General features: G+C 37.2%; 1 protein-coding gene across 2 annotated transcripts in view; it reads right to left on the minus strand.

Moving 5' to 3' along the window:
• Positions 1 to 16,674, minus strand: part of ALMS1 (ALMS1 centrosome and basal body associated protein) — a 228,570-nt gene that overhangs the window by 137,305 nt on the left and 74,591 nt on the right. The gene's annotated exons all lie outside the window — the stretch shown is intronic.

Below are 16,674 nucleotides of genomic sequence, written 5' to 3' on the forward strand. Positions count from 1 at the left end.
GGAAAACAGTATGGACATTACTTTAAAAATAGAGTTACCGGGGCTTCCCTGGTTGCGCAGTGGTTAAGAATCCACCTGCCAATTAAGGGGACATGGGTTCAAGCCCTGATCTGGGAAGATCCGACATGCTGCGGAGCAACTAAGCCCGTGCACCACAACCACTGAGCCTGTGCTATAGAGCCTGCAAGCCACAACTACTGAGCTCATGTGCCACAACTACTGAAGCCCATGTGCCTAGAGCTCGTGCTCTGCACGCAACAAGAGAAGCCACTGCAATGAGAAGCCCGCGCACCGCAATGAAGAGTAGCCCCCGTTCGCCACAGCTGGAGAGAGCCCGTGTGCAGCAACAAAGACCCAATGCAGCCAGAAATAAATTAATTAAATTAATTAAATAAAAAATAAATTAAGAAAATAAAATAGAGTTACCATATGATCCAAATCCCACTCTTGGGCATATATCCAGTAAAGACAAAAACTCTAATTCAAAAAGATACATGCAGGGCTTCCCTGGTGGCACAGTGGTTGAGAGTCTGCCTGCTGAGGTAGGGGACACAGGTTCTCGTGCCCCGGTCTGGGAAGATCCCACATGCCGCAGAGCGGCTGGGCCCGTGAGCCATGGCCGCTGAGCCTGCGCATCCGGAGCCTGTGCTCTGCAATGGGAGAGGCCACAACAGTGAGAGGCTCGCGTACCACAAAAAAAAACCAAAAAAACAACAAAAAAGATACATGCACGCCAACGTTCACAGCAGCACTATTTATAATAGCCAAGACGTGGAAGCAACCTAAGTGTCCATCGACAGACGAAAGGATAAGAAGATGTGGCATATATATACAATGGAACACTACTCAGCCATAAAAAGAAAAATGAAACAATGCCATTTGCAGCAACATGGATGGACCTAGAGATTATCATACTAAGTGAAATCAGACGCAGAAAGACAAATATTATGACATCACTTACATGTGGAATCTAAACAATAATACACATGAACTTATTTACAAAACAGAAATAGACTCACAGATGTAGAAAACAAACTTATGGTTACCAAAGGGGAAAGGAGGGGAGGAGGGATAAATTAGGAGAATAGGATTAACAGATACACATCACTTAAAGTGATACAGCCACTATGGAGAACAGTGTGGAGGTTCCTTAAAATACTAAAAATAGAACTACCATACGACCTAGCAATCCCACTACTGGTCATATGCCCTGAGAAAACCATAATTCAAAAAGAGTCATGAAAAAAGAAAAAAAAAAGAGTCATGTACCAAAATGTTCATTGCAGCTCTACTTACAATAGCCAGGACATGGAAGCAACCTAAGTGTCCATCAACAGATGAATGCATAAAGAAGATGTGGCACATATATACAATGGAATATTACTCAGCCATAAAATGGAACGAAACTTATTTATAGTGAGGTGGATGGACCTAGAGACTGTCATACAGAGTGAAGTAAGTCATAAAGAGAAAAACAAATACCGTATGCTAACACATATATATGGAATCTAAAAAAAAAGAAAAAAATGATCAGAAGAACCTAGGGGCAAGACAGGAATAAAGATGCAGACCTACTAGAGAATGGACTTGAGGGTACAGGGAGTGGGAAGGGTAAGCTGGGACAAAGTGAGACAGTGGCATGGACATATATACACTACCAAATGTAAAACAGATAGCTAGTGGGAAGCAGCCACATAGCACAGGGAGATCAGCTCGGTGCTTTGTTAATCACCTAGAGGGGTGGGATAGGGAGGGTAGTCAGGAGGAAGATGCAAGAGGGAAGAGATATGGGGACATATGTATATGGATAACTGATACACTTTGTTGTAAAGCAGAAACTAACACATCATTGTAAAACAATTATACTCCAATAAAGAGGTTAAAAAATGTTTTTAATAAAATAATAATAATAATTTAAAAAAGATACACACCACTATATATAAAATAGATAAACAACAAGGGATTACTGAATATAGCACAGGGAATTATATTCAATATCTTATAATAACCCATAATGAGAAAGATTCTGAAAAAGAATCTATAATGGGAAAGAATTATGAATATGTATGAATTACTTTGCTGTACACCTAAAACTAACACAATATTGTAAATCAACAACAGTTCCCAAAAAAATTTTTTTATAAATTATAAAATAAATGCCCAGTGATAAAAAAAATAGTTGGGCTTCCCTGGTGGTGCAGTGGTTAAGAGTCCACCTGCCGACGCAGGGGACACGGGTTTGTGTCCCGGTCCAGGAAGATCCCACATGCCGCGGAGCGGCTGGGCCCGTGAGCCATGGCCGCTGGGCCTGCACGTCCGGAGCCTGTGCTCCGCAACAGGAGAGGCCACAACAGTGAGAGGCCCACGTAGCGCAAAAAAAAAAAAAAAAATAGTTGAGTAAATTAAGGTATATTGATGAGACATTATACTGTATTACACTATAGTTCAAACTATGGCCTGTGGGCTGAGTCCAGTCTGCTTCCTGTTTATTTATTCCTGCTTTTGTCAATAAAGTTTTATAACAAAACAGCCACATTAAAAAAATAATAAAATTACATCTTCATTATATACTACTCAAAAATGATTAAGTGATCTTTAAAATTCTTTTGTAGCTGGGAGGAAAAAAAGATATATATATATAGTTTGTGCATGTGTATGTGTATGTATGAAATGAATGGCAGCAATGATATAAGAAATAGGAGGGAAGAACTGGGATTATTTTGGTATTAGAAAGTGCTCAATACTATCTGTGAAGTATCTGTGTAGTGTTACTTGAAAGTAGACCTAGATTGGGTGCAAATGTATTTTACAAATTCTAGAGATTGGTTCAAGATGGTGGAGTAGAAGGACGTGCACTCACCTCCTCTTGCAAGAGCACAGAAATCACAACAAGCTGCTGAACGGCCATCGACAGCAAGACGCTGGAACCCACCAAGGAGGATACCCCATATCCAAAGACAAAGGAAAAGCCGCAATGAGATGGTAGGAGTGGCGTGATCACGATAAAATCAAATCCCATACCCACAGGGTGGTCAACCCATAAACTGGAGCACCATTATACCACAGAAGTCCTCCCACTGGAGTGAAGGTTCTGAGCCCCATGTCCAGATTCCCAGCCTGGGGGTCTGGCAACAAGACTGGGAATCCCCAGAGAATATGGCTTTGAAGGCCAACGAGATTTGACTGCAGGATTTCCACAGGACTGGGGGAAACAGAGACTCCACTCCTAGAGGGCACACACAGAGACCTGTGCGCACCAGGACCCAGGGGAAAGGAGCAGTGACCCCACAGGAGTCGGAACCAAACCTGCCTGCTAGTGTTTGAGGGTCTCCTGCAGAGAGAGGCCCTGGGTCTCTCACCATGAGAGACAGGAGCTCACCATGGGGAGAGGAGCATTGGCAGCAGTGGTTCTGGGAAGCACCCATTGGCATGAGCCCTCCTGGAGGTTGCCGTTGGTCCCACCACACAGCCCGTAGGCTCCAGTGCTGGGTCACCTCAGCCAACAACTAAGAGTAAGGGAACACAGCCCCACCCATCAGCAGATGACAAGGTTAAAGTTTTACTGAGAATGGCTCTCCCCACCAGAGCAAGACCCAGTTCTATCACCAGTCCCTCCCAACAGGAAGCTTGCACAAGCCTCCTAGACAGCCTCATTCACCAGAGGGCACACAGAAGCAAGAACTACAATCCTGTAGCCTGTAGAATGAAAACCGCAATCACAGGAAGTCAGACAAAATGAAAAGGCAGAGAATTATGTTGCAGATTAAGGAACAAGATAAAACCCCAGAAATATAACTAAGTGAACTGGAGATAGGCAACCTTCCAGAAAAAAGAATTCAGAATAACGATAGTGAAGATGATCCAGGATCTCAGAAAACAAATTCTAGGACAAATACTAAAAAAATTTTTAAAGAGAAAAAACTATAACATATATGCTAAGAAATGAGAGAAAATGTAATCACATAAATGCTCGACTAAAACCATAAAAGGCATCCACCAGAGGGCAGATAGCAGAAGCAAGAACTACAATCCTGCAGCCTGTGGAATGGAAACAACAATCACAGAAAGTTAGTCAAAAAAAGACAGCAGAGGAATTTGTGAAAGGACAAGATGAAACCCCAAAACAACAACTAAGTGAAGTGGAGATAGCCAACCTACCAGAAAAAGAATTTAGAATAATGATAGTGAAGATGATCCAAGATATGGGAAAAACAATGGAGGCAAGGATAGAGAAGATTCAAGAAATGTTTAACAGAGACCTAGAAAAACAAAAGAACAAACAGAGATTAATAATATGAGAACTGAAATGAAAAATACAGAAGGATTCAATAGCAGAATTAAGTGAGGAGAAGAACGTGACTTAGAAGATAGAATGGTGGAAATCACTGCCACGGAAAAGAATAAAGAAAAAAGAATGAAAAACAATGAAGAGAGTCTAAGAGACCTCTGGGACCAACATTAAACACACCAACATTCGCATTATAGGGGTCCCAGAAGGAGAAGAGAGAAGCACCCTGAGAAAACACTTGAAGAGATAATAGCTGAAAACTTCCCTAACATGGGAAAGGAAACAGTCACCCAAGTCCAGGAACTGCAGAGTCCCAGGTAGGATAAACCCAAGGAGGAACACACCAAGACACATAGTAATCAAATAGACAAAAATTAAAGACAAAGTATTAAAAGCAACAAGAGAAAGTTGACAAATAACATACAAGGGAACTCCTGAAAGGTTATCAGCTGGTTTCTCAGCTGAAACTCTGCTGACCAGAAGGGAGTACCACAATATATTTAAAGTGATGAAAAGGAAGAAACTACAACCAAGAATACTCTACCCAGTGAGGCTCTCATTGGGATTTCATGGAGACATCAAAAGCTTTACAAACAAGCCAAAGTTAAGAGAATTCAGCACCACCAGACCAGCTTCAAAACAAATGCTAAGGGAAATTCTGTAGGTGAGAAAGAAAGCAGCAACTTAAAACAATCTTGTACATATACAGACGGCTATATCAAAACCCCATGGGAACAGCAAACCCAAAAACTACAATAGATGCACACAAAAAAAGAAAAAACAACCCAAACACAACACTAAAGATGGTCATCAAACAAGAAAAGAAGGGAAGAAAAAAGACCTCCAAAAACAAGCCCAAAACAATTAACAAAATGGCAATAGGAACATGCATATTCATAATTACCTTAAATGTAAATGGATTAAATCCTCCAACCAAAAGACACAGACCTGCTGAATGGATACAAAAACAAGACCTGTATATATGCTGTCTACAAGAGACCAACTTCAGACCTAGGGACACATACACATTGAAAGTGAGGGGGATGGAAAAAGGTATTCCACACAAATGAAAATCAAAAGAAAGCTGGGGGGGCTTCCCTGGTGGCGCAGTGGTTGAGAATCTGCCTGCTAATGCAGGGGACACGGGTTCGAGCCCTGGTCTTGGAGGATCACACATGCCGCGGAGCAACTAGGCCCGTGAGCCACAACTACTGAGCCTGCGCGTCTGCAGCCTGTGCTCCGCAACAAGAGAGGCCACCATAGTGAGAGGCCCGTGCACCGCGATGAAGGTGGCCCCCGCTTGCCACAACTAGAGAAAGCCTTCACACAGAAACGAAGACCCAACAGCAAAAATAAATTAATTAATTAATAAACTCCTACCCCAACATCTTCTTAAAAAAAAAAAAAGAAAGAAAGAAAGCTGGAATGGCAATACTCATATCAGACAAAATAGACTTGAAAACAAAGACTGTTAAAAGAGACAAAGAAGGACACTACATAATGATCAAGGGATCAACCCAAGAAGAAGATATAACAATTGTAAATATATGTGCACCCAACATAGAAGCACCTCAATATATTGAATATAAGGCAAATGCTAACAGCCATAAGGGAGACATTGACAGTAACACAATAATAGTGTGGGACTTTAACACCCCACTTTCATCAATGGACAGATCATCCAGACAGAAAATCAATAAGGAAACACAGGCCTTAAATGACACATTAGATCAGATGGACTAAATTGATATTTATAGAGCATTCCATCCCAAAGCAGCAGAATAAACATTCTTCTCATGTGCAAACAGAATATACTCCAGGACTGACCACATGCTGGGCCACAAAGCAAGCCTCGGTAAATGTAAGAGAATTGAAATCATATCAAGCATCTTTTCTGACCACAACACTACAAGGTTAGAAATAAACTACAAGAAAAAAAAAAGCTTTAAAAAACACAAACACGTGGAGGCTGAACAATATGCTATACTAAAAAACCGATGGATCACTGAAGAAATCTAAGAGGAAATCAAAAAATACCTGGAGAAAATGAAAACAAAAGCACAATGATCCAAAATCTATGGAATGTAGCAAAAGCAGTTCTAAGAGAAAAGTTTATAGCAAATCAATCTTAACTCAGAAAACAAGAAAAATGTAAAATAAATGACCTAACCTTACACCTAAAGCAACTAGAGAAAGAAGAACAAGCAAAACCTAAAGTCAGTAGAAGGATATCATAAAGATCAGAGCAGAAATAAATGAAATAGAGATGAAGAAAACAATAGCAAAGATCAATGAAACTAAAAGCTGGTTCTTTGAAAATATAAACAGAATTGATAAACCTACAGCCAGACTCATTAAGAAAAAAAGGAGGAGGACACAAATCAATACAATTGGAAATGAAAAAGGAGAAGTTACAACTGACACCACAGAAATACAAAGGATCATAAGAGACTATTACAAGCAACTGTAAGCCAACAAAATGCACAACCTGGAAGAAATGGACAAATTCTTAGAAAGGTACAATCTCTCAAGACTGAACCAGGAAGAAATAGAAAATATGAACAGACCAATCACAAGTACTGAAATTGAAACTGTGATTTTAAAACTCCCAAAAAACAAAAGTCCAAGACCAAATGGCTTCAAAAGCAAATTCTATCAAACATTTAGAGAAGAGCTAACACCTATCCTTCTGAAACTGTTCCAAAAATTTGCAGAGGAAGGAAAACTCCCAAACTCATTCTATGAGGCTACCATCACCATGATACCAAAAACAAAGATACCACAAAAAAAGAAAATTACAGGCCAATATCACGGGTGAACACAGAGGCAAAAATCCTCAACAAAATACTAGCAATCCAAATCCAATAATACATTAAAAGGATCATACATCATGATCAAGTAGGATTTATCCCAGAGATGCAAGGATTTTTCAATATCACAAATTAATCAGTATGATACACCACATCAACAAACTGAATAAAAACCATATGATCATCTCAATAGAGGCAGAAAAAGCTTTTGACAAAATTCAACACCTATTTATGATAAAAGCTCTCCTGAAAGTGAACATAGAGGGAATCTACCTCAACATAATAAAGGCTATATACAACTAATCTACAGCTAACATCATACTCAATGGTGTAAAGCTGAAAGCATTTCCTCTAAGATCAGGAAAAAGACAAGGATGTCCACTCTTGCCACTTTTATTCAACATCGTTTTGGAAGTCCTAGTTACAGCAATCAGAGGGCGAAAAAAAAAGAAATAAAAGGAATCCAATTGGAAAAGAAGTTGTTAAACCGTCACTGTTTGCAGATACTATACTATACATACAAAATTCTAAAGACACTACCAGAAAACTACTAGAGCTCATCCATGAATTTGGTAAAGTTGCAGGTTACAAAATTAATACACAGAAATCTGCTGCATTTCTATACACTAATAACAAAAGATCAGAAAGAGAAATTAAAGAAACAATCCCATTTACCATCGCATCAAAAAGAATGAAATACCTAGGAATAAACCTACCTAGGGAGACAAAAGACCTGTACTCCAGAAACTATAAGACACTGATGAAAGAAATCAAAGACAACACAAACAGATCAAAAGATACACCATGTTCTTGGATTGGAAGAATCAATATTGTCAAAATGACTATAATACCCAAGGTGGTCTACAGATTCAATGCAACCCCTATCAAATTACCAATGGCCATTTTCACAGGACTAGAACAAAAAAATCTTAAAATTTGTATGGAGTCACAAAAGACCCCAAATAGCCAAATCAATCTTGAGAAAGAAAAATGGAGCTAGAGAAATCAGGCTCCCTGACTTCAGACTACACTACAAAGCTATAGTCACCAAAACAGTATGGGACTGTCACAAAAATAGGAATATAGATCAATGAAACAGTATAGAAAGCCGAGAAATAAACTGACGTACCTATGGTCAATTAACCTATGACAAAGGAAACAAGACTATAAAATGGAGGAAAGACAGTCTCTTCAATAAATGGTGCTGGGAAAACTGGACAGCTACATGTAAAAAAAAAATGAAATTAGGAAATTCTTTAACACCATACACAACTCTTAGAGGAAAACATAGGCAGAATACTCTCTGACATAAATCACAGCAATATCTTTTTCAATAAATCACTGCAATATCTTCTTCAATAAATCACAGCAATATCTTTTTCAATCTGTCTCCCACAGTAATGGAAATAAAAACAAAAATAAACAAATGAGACCTAATTAAACTCAAAAGCTTTTGCACAGCAAAGGAAACCATAAACAAAACGAAAACACAACCCACAGAATGGAAGAAAGTATTTCCAAAAGATGCAACCAACAAGGGATTAGTCTCCAAAATTTACAAACAGCTCATGCGGCTTAATAACATAAAAACAAACAACCCAATCAAAAAATGGGCAGAAGACCTAATAGACATTTCTCCAAAGAACACATATAGATGACAAAGAGGCACATGAAAATTTGGTCAGCATCGGTAATTATTAGAGAAATGCAGATCAAAACCATTGATGCAATGAGATATCACCTCACATCAGTCAGAGTGGCTACCATCAAAAAATCTACAAACAATAAATGCTGGAGAAGGTGTGGAGAGAAGGGAACCCTTCTACACTGTTGGTGGAAATGTAAATTGGTACAGCTACTGTGGAGAACAGTATGGAGGTTCCTTAAAGAGCTAAAAGTAGAGCTATCGTATGATCCTGCAATCCCACTCCTGGGCATATATTCAGAGAAAAGGATGATCCGAAAGGATACATGCATCCCAATGTTCACTGCAGCACCTTTCACAAAAGCCAAGACATGGAAGCAACCTAAATTAGGTCCATTGACAAATGAATGGATAAAGTAGATGTGGTACGCATATACAATGGAATATTACTCAGCCATAAAAAGAATGAAACAATGCCATTTGCAGCAACATGGATGGCCCTAGAGATTGTCATACTGAGTGAAGTCAGACAAAGACAAATATCATATGATATCACTTATATGCGGAATGTAAAAACAAATACACACACACACAAACACACACACACACACAAATGAAGTAATTTACAAAACAGAAACAGACCCACAGACTTAGAGAACAAACTTATGGTTACCAGAGGGGAAGGGTGGGGGGGAGGAATAGTTAGGCAGTTTGGGATTGACAGGTACACACTGCTATATTTAAAATAGATAACAAGGACCTACTATACAACACAGGGAACTCTGCTCAATATTACATAACAACCTAAATGGTGAAAGAATTTGAAAAACAGATACATGTATATGTATAACTGAATCACTTTGCTGTACACCTGAAACTAACACAACATTGTTAATCAACTATACTCCAGTATAAAACAGAAAGTTAATAAGTACATACATACATAGAAAACCATAAAAGGCAGTATTACTGAATCACTTTGCTGTACAGCAGAAATTAACACAACATTGTAAATCAACTATACTTCAATAAAATAAATTTTAAAATAAATAAATAAATCCTCCATTTTATATATACACACAAAATAAAACACAAACAGCAGAAAAGAGTGGAAGACAAAAATATGAACAAAGAACAAGGGCAATGATAGAAAATAGCAATAAATATGATAGACATCAATCCAACTATATTAATAATCACTTTGAAAGCCAATGGTCTAAGTATAATAATTAAAAGACAGAGATTGCCAGAGTGGATCAAAAAAACAAGACCCAACTATATGTTATCTACAAGAAAGCCACTTTAAATATAAAAACACATGTAGATGAAAAGTAAATGAATGGAGAAAAATATACCATGCTAATACTAATCAAAAGAAAGTAGAAGTGCTATATTAATTTCAGACAGAACAGACTTCAAAGGAAGGAAAGTTATCAAGGATAAAGAAAGGCATAACATAATGATAAAGGGGTCAATTCTCCAAGAAGATGAAACAATGTATATACTCAGCTAACAAGACTGTAGAACTACATGAGACAAAAAATGATAGAACTGCAAAGAGAAATAGATGAATCCACTATAATAGTTGGAGACTTTAACACCCCTCCATCAGAAATGAACAAATCTCTCAGGCAGCAAATCAGTAAGAACATACTTCACCTCAAAAACATCAATAAAATGGATATAAATGCACATCTATAAATTACTTCAGTCAAAAACAGCAGACTACACATCCTTCTCAAGCTCACATGGAACAATACGCCATGTTCTGGGCCATAAAACACACCTTAACAAATTTTAAAAAACAGTAACCATACAATGCTCTTAGACCAGAATAAAGTTAAACTAGAAATGACACAAAGACAGTTGGAAAACCCCCAAATATGTGGAGATTAAACAACATACTTCTAAAAACATATAAATCAAAGAAGAACTATATTAACTTAAATGAAAATGAAAATACAACTTGTGAAAATTTGTGGAATGCAGTGAAAGCAGTGCATAGAAAATTTATAGCACTGAATGCATATATTAGAAAAGAAAGATCTAAAATCCATAGTCTAAATTTCTACCTTAGGAAACTACAAAAAGAAGAGCAAATTAAGTCCAAAGTAAGCAAAACAAACAAATAAATAAATAAATATCAATAAGCCAAGCAAACTAAGAAAAGGAAAGAGCAGGCACAAATTACTAATATCTAAAATGCAACCAGGACATCACTACAGATCCTATGGACATTAAAAGGAAAACAAAGGAATATTAGGAACAAACCACATGCCCACAAATTTGACAACCTAGATGGAATGGACCAATTCCTTAAAAGACACAATGTGCCAAAACTCACATAAGAAGAAAAAGACATGCTGAATAGGCACCAATTTATGTAAGAAATTGAATCAGTAACTTAACAACCTTTTAAAAAAAGAAAGCAGTAGGCCCAAGTGGCTTCACTGGTGAATTCTACCAGACATTTAAGGAAGAAATTATACCAATTCCCTCCAATCTCTTTCAGAGACAGAAGCAGAAGAAATACTTCTTCCTAATTCATTCTATGAAGCCAGCATTACCCTAATAAAACAACCAGACAAGGACACTTCAAGGGGGAAAAAACCAAAAAACCAAAAAAACACTACAGACCAATATCTCTTCTCATGAATATAGTTGCAAAAATCCTCAATAAAGTATTAACAAATCAAATCCAACAAAGTATAATTATATGCAGTGACCAAGTGGGATTTATCCCAGGTATGCAAGACTGGTTCATTATTCAAAAATCAATTAATGTAATCCATCACATCAAAGCCTAAAAAAGAAAAATCACACAATTATATCAATAGAGGCAAAAAGTATATTTGAAAAAATCCAACACCCATTCATGAGAAAACGATCAGTAAACCAGGAACAGAGGAAAACTTCCTCACCATATTTCATGGTGAGAAACTAGCTTTCCCACAAGGATCAGAAACTCATTAAGGATGCCCATCTCACCCTCTTTTTCAACATCACGCTGGATCCTAGCTAATGCTTTAAGACAAGTAAAGGAAATAAAAAGTATACAGCTGGAGAAGGAAGAAATAAAACTGTGTTTGCAGATTACATGATGATCTGCAGAAAATCTGAAAGACTCAACAAAAAAAACTCTTGGAACTAATAAGCAATTACACTAAGTTGCCAAATACAAGGTTAATATACAAGTCAACGCTCACCTATGTATCATTTATGAACAAGCGAAATTTGAAATTAAAACCACAATACCATTTATATTAGCATCCTATAAAAATGAAATGTTTACATATAAACTAACAAAATATATACAAGATCTATATGAGGAAAATTATAAATTCTTGATGAAAGAAATTAAAGAAGAATTAAATAAATGGAGAGATTCCATGTTTATCGACAGGAAGACTCAATATTTTCAGGATCCTCAGTTCCTCCTAAACTGATGTATAAATTCAGTGCAAGTCCAATCATAATGCCAGTAAGTTATTTTGTGGATATTGAAAGACTGATTCCAAAGTTTATATGGAGGGGCAAAAGACCCAGAAGAGCCAACACAATTATGAAGGAGAAGAACCAAGTAGGAAAACTGACACTTTCTGAATTTGAGACTTACTATAAAGCTACAGTAATCAACACAGTGTAGTACTGGTGAAATAGACAAATAGATCACTGTAACAGAACAGAGTCCAGAAACAGACCCATGTAAATACAGTCAACTGATCTTTGACAAGGCACAAAAGCAATACAACAGAGTAAAAGTAGCATTTTCAACAAATGGTGCTGGAATAACTGGACATCCATGTAGAAAAAATGAATCTAGACACAGACTTTAAACCCTTCACAGAAATTAAATCAAAATGGATCATAGACCTAAATGTAAAATGCAAAACTCCTAGAAAACAACATAGGAGAAAACTTATATGACCTCGGACACGGTGAGAAAATAACAAATGCTAGCGAGCATGTGGAGCCACAGAAACTCTGATTCATTGTTGGTAGGAATGTGAAATGAAACAGTCACTTTATAAGATGGTTTGGCAGTTTCTATGAAACTAAGCATACTCGTACCATACGGTCTAGCATTTGTGCTCCTTGATATTTACCCAACTGAGCTGAAAACTATGTCCACACAAAAACCTGCATCTGATGTTTATAGCAGATTTATTAATAATTGTCAAAACCTAGAAGGAACCAAGATGTCCTTCAGTAGATGTAGGGATAAATTCTATTAAGTAGATGAATGGATAAACTGTGGTACATCCAGACAATGGAATATTATTCATTGCTAAAAAGAAATGAGCTATGAAGCCATAACAAAACACGGAAGAACCTTAATGCATATTACTAATCGAGACAGCCAACCTGAACAGGCTACAAAACGTATGATTCCAACTGTAAGACAATGTGGAAAATGGTAAAGTATGGAGACAGTAAAAAGATCAGTGGTTGCACTGTGGGTGGTAGACTTGAATAGATGGAGTACAGAGGAATTTTAGGGTGGTGACACTACTCTGTATATTATAATGATGGATACATGTCATTATACACTATCCAAACATACAGAATGTACAATACCAGAAGTGAACCCTAATGTAAACTGTGGACTTAGGGTGCTTAAGACATCAGTGTAGGTTCATCCATTGTAAAAACTGTACCACTCTGGTGGGGGATGTTGATAATGGCAGAGGAAATGCATGTGATGGGGGCAGGGGGTATATGGGAAATCTCTGTATCTTCCTTGCAATTTTGCTACGAACCTAAAACAGCTCTAAAAGATATAATCTTTTAAACAAAAGTTGACAGAATGTTAAAAAAAAATAAACACTTGAATTTGAACACAAAATCCAAAGATAGACCTTGCTCATGGATTGGAAGATTAATATTGTTAAAGTGACCATACTCCCCTAGGCAATCTACAAATTCAATGCAATCCCTACCAAAATACCAGTGGCATTTTTCACAAAACAAGAAAAAATAAATCTAAAATTTGTATGGAAACACAAAAGACCCCAAATAGCTTAAAGTCTTGAGAAAGAAAAACAAAGCTGGAGGTATTACTATCCTTGATTTCAAACTATACCATAAAGCTACAGATGTCAAAACAGTATGGTATTGGCACAAAAACAGACATATAGAACAATGGAACAGAGTAAAGACCCCAGAAACTTACATGGTCAACTAATCTATGACCAAAGGGGCAAAAATAAACAACAGGGAAAAGATATCCTCTTCAATAAATGGTATTGGGAAATCTGGACAGCTACATGCAAAAGAAGCAACCTGGACTACCTTCTCACACCATATGCAAAAATAAACTCAAAATGAATTAAAGACTTAAATGGAAGTCCTGAAACCATAAAACTCCTAAAAGAAAATATTGGCAGTATACTCTGAGATCACTCTTAGCAATATTTTTTTGAATATATCTCCTTAGGCAAGGGAAACAAAAGCAAAAATAAACAAATGGACTATATCAAACTAAACAGCTACTGCACAGCAAACAGAACTATCAACAAAACAAGATGGCAGCCTACTGAATGGAAGAAGATATTTGCAAATGATATATATGACAAGGGATTAATATCCAAAATACACAAAAAATTCATACAACTCAAATCAAAAAAAACCAAACAACCCAATTAAAAAATGGCCAGGGCTTCCCTGGTGGCGCAGTCGTTGAGAGTCCGCCTGCCGATGCAGGGGACACGGGTTCATGCCCCGGTCTGGGAAGATCCCACATGCCGCGGAGCGGCTGGGCCCGTGAGCCATGGCCACTGAGCCTGCGCGTCCGGAGCCTGTGCTCCGCAACGGGAGAGGCCACAACAGTGAGAGGCCCACATACCGCAAAAAAAAAAAAAAAAAAAAAAAAAAATGGCCAGAGGATCTGAATAGACATTTTTGTAAAAAAGACATACAGATGGCTAACAGACACACAAAAAGATGCTCAACATGACTATCATCAGAGAAATGCAAATAAAAATCTCAATGAGATATCACCTCACACTTGTTAGTATGGTTATTATCAAAAAGAGAGCAAGTAAGTGCTGGTAAGGATGTGAAGGAAAGGGAACACTCATGCACTGTTGGTGGGAATGTAAATTGGTGCAGCCACTATGGAAAACGGTATGGAGGTTCCTTACAAAATTAAAAATAGCACTACCACATGATCCATCAATTAACTTATGGGTATTTTTCCAAAGAAAACAAAAACACTAATTCAAAAAGATACATGCACCCCTATACGCAGCACATCATTACTTACAATAGTCAAGATACGGAAGTAACCTAAGTGTCTACCAAGAGATGAATGGATAAAGATATATATATATAGACACACACACACATATATACACACACACCCCATATGGTTAATAGACCATGATATATATATATATATATATATATATATATATATCATGGTCTATTAACCATAAAAAAGAATGAAATCTTGCCATTTGCAACAACATGGATGGACCTAGAGGGTATTACAGTAAATGAAATAAATCAGACAAAGAGAGACAGATACTGTATGATTTCACTTACATGTAGAGTCTAAAAACAAAACAAATGGATAAACATAACAAAACAGAAGTATTCTCATAGATACAGAGAACAAACAGGTGATTGCCAGAGGGGAGGGGGATGGGAGGGAAGAGTGAAATAGGTGAACAAGACTAAGATAAACAAAAAAAAATGAGTCATGGGGATGAAATGTACAACATGGGGGAATATAGTCAATACTAGTGTAAAAACTTTGTATCATGACAGATGGTAACTAGACTTATCTTGGTGATCATTTTGTAATGTTAGAAATATCAAATCACTAAGCTGTGAAGCTGAAACTAACATAGTCAATTATACTTGTACTTCAACTTTTGAAAAGGTAATTTAATATATCCACTTGTACATTTCATTCTGAGGAAAATGAATAGCAAATAGCTTAATAGTCAGAAAAGACAACTTAACTTTTGTTATGTGTTCACAGAAGAATATTTAAAAAAAATTACCAGCAGAGTCAAAAAATCTGCTATACAACATTAACTATAAAACCTAGGGCTTCCCTGGTGGCGCAGTGGTTGAGAGTCCGCCTGCCGATGCAGGGGACACGGGTTCGTGCCCTGGTCCGGGAAGATCCCACATGCCGCGGAGCGGCTAGGCCCGTGAGCCGTGGCCGTTTAGCCTGCGCGTCCGGAGCCTGTGCTCCGCAACGGGAGAGGCCACAACAGTGAGAGGCCCGCGTACCGCAAAAAAAAAAACCTATAATTAATGCTGTATTCTGCATATAAGAGTTTTAAGAGTGTAGATCCCATGTTATCTTACCATAATAAAAAATTCCGAAGGAAGGAAAGAAGGAAGGAAGGCAGGCAAATCACTGGGGAAAACATGTGCTTTTAAGAAAAAGGGTGCTAGAACAACTACTTATCCATTTTATTATCTGTTAATTTTGTTTTTCACAAGCATATATACAAAACTAAAATCCATCTAATTTATACTTTCAAAAAACTTTTCCAAAATTGGTAAGTCAAATAATTATGTTATATCACTGATAATTTTCTAAGAAACTGTATGAATTACGCCATTAAGTGTACATATCTGATAGCTATATCAATTTTTATGGAATTAATAATAACAGCTGCCAATTATTGAGCAATATCACACACCCTAATAAGCACTTTTATAGGCATTATCTCATGTAAGCCATAGCAAAATCCTGTAAGATAGGTATCATTATACCCCATTATTGTTCGTAATAGCAGACCAAATGCCCCATGCACAAGAGAATGGATAAACTATAATATATTCATACACTGGAATACTTACAGCAATAAAAAGGAATAAATTAAAACTATGTATATCTATCTAGAAGAACCTCAGAAGCCAAAGACTGTGTTAAAATTGCAATTCTCAGAAGAATATATAACATCTTA

This window comes from Globicephala melas, chromosome 12, assembly GCF_963455315.2.
Source record: "Globicephala melas chromosome 12, mGloMel1.2, whole genome shotgun sequence".
NCBI classification, from domain to species: domain Eukaryota; kingdom Metazoa; phylum Chordata; class Mammalia; order Artiodactyla; family Delphinidae; genus Globicephala; species Globicephala melas.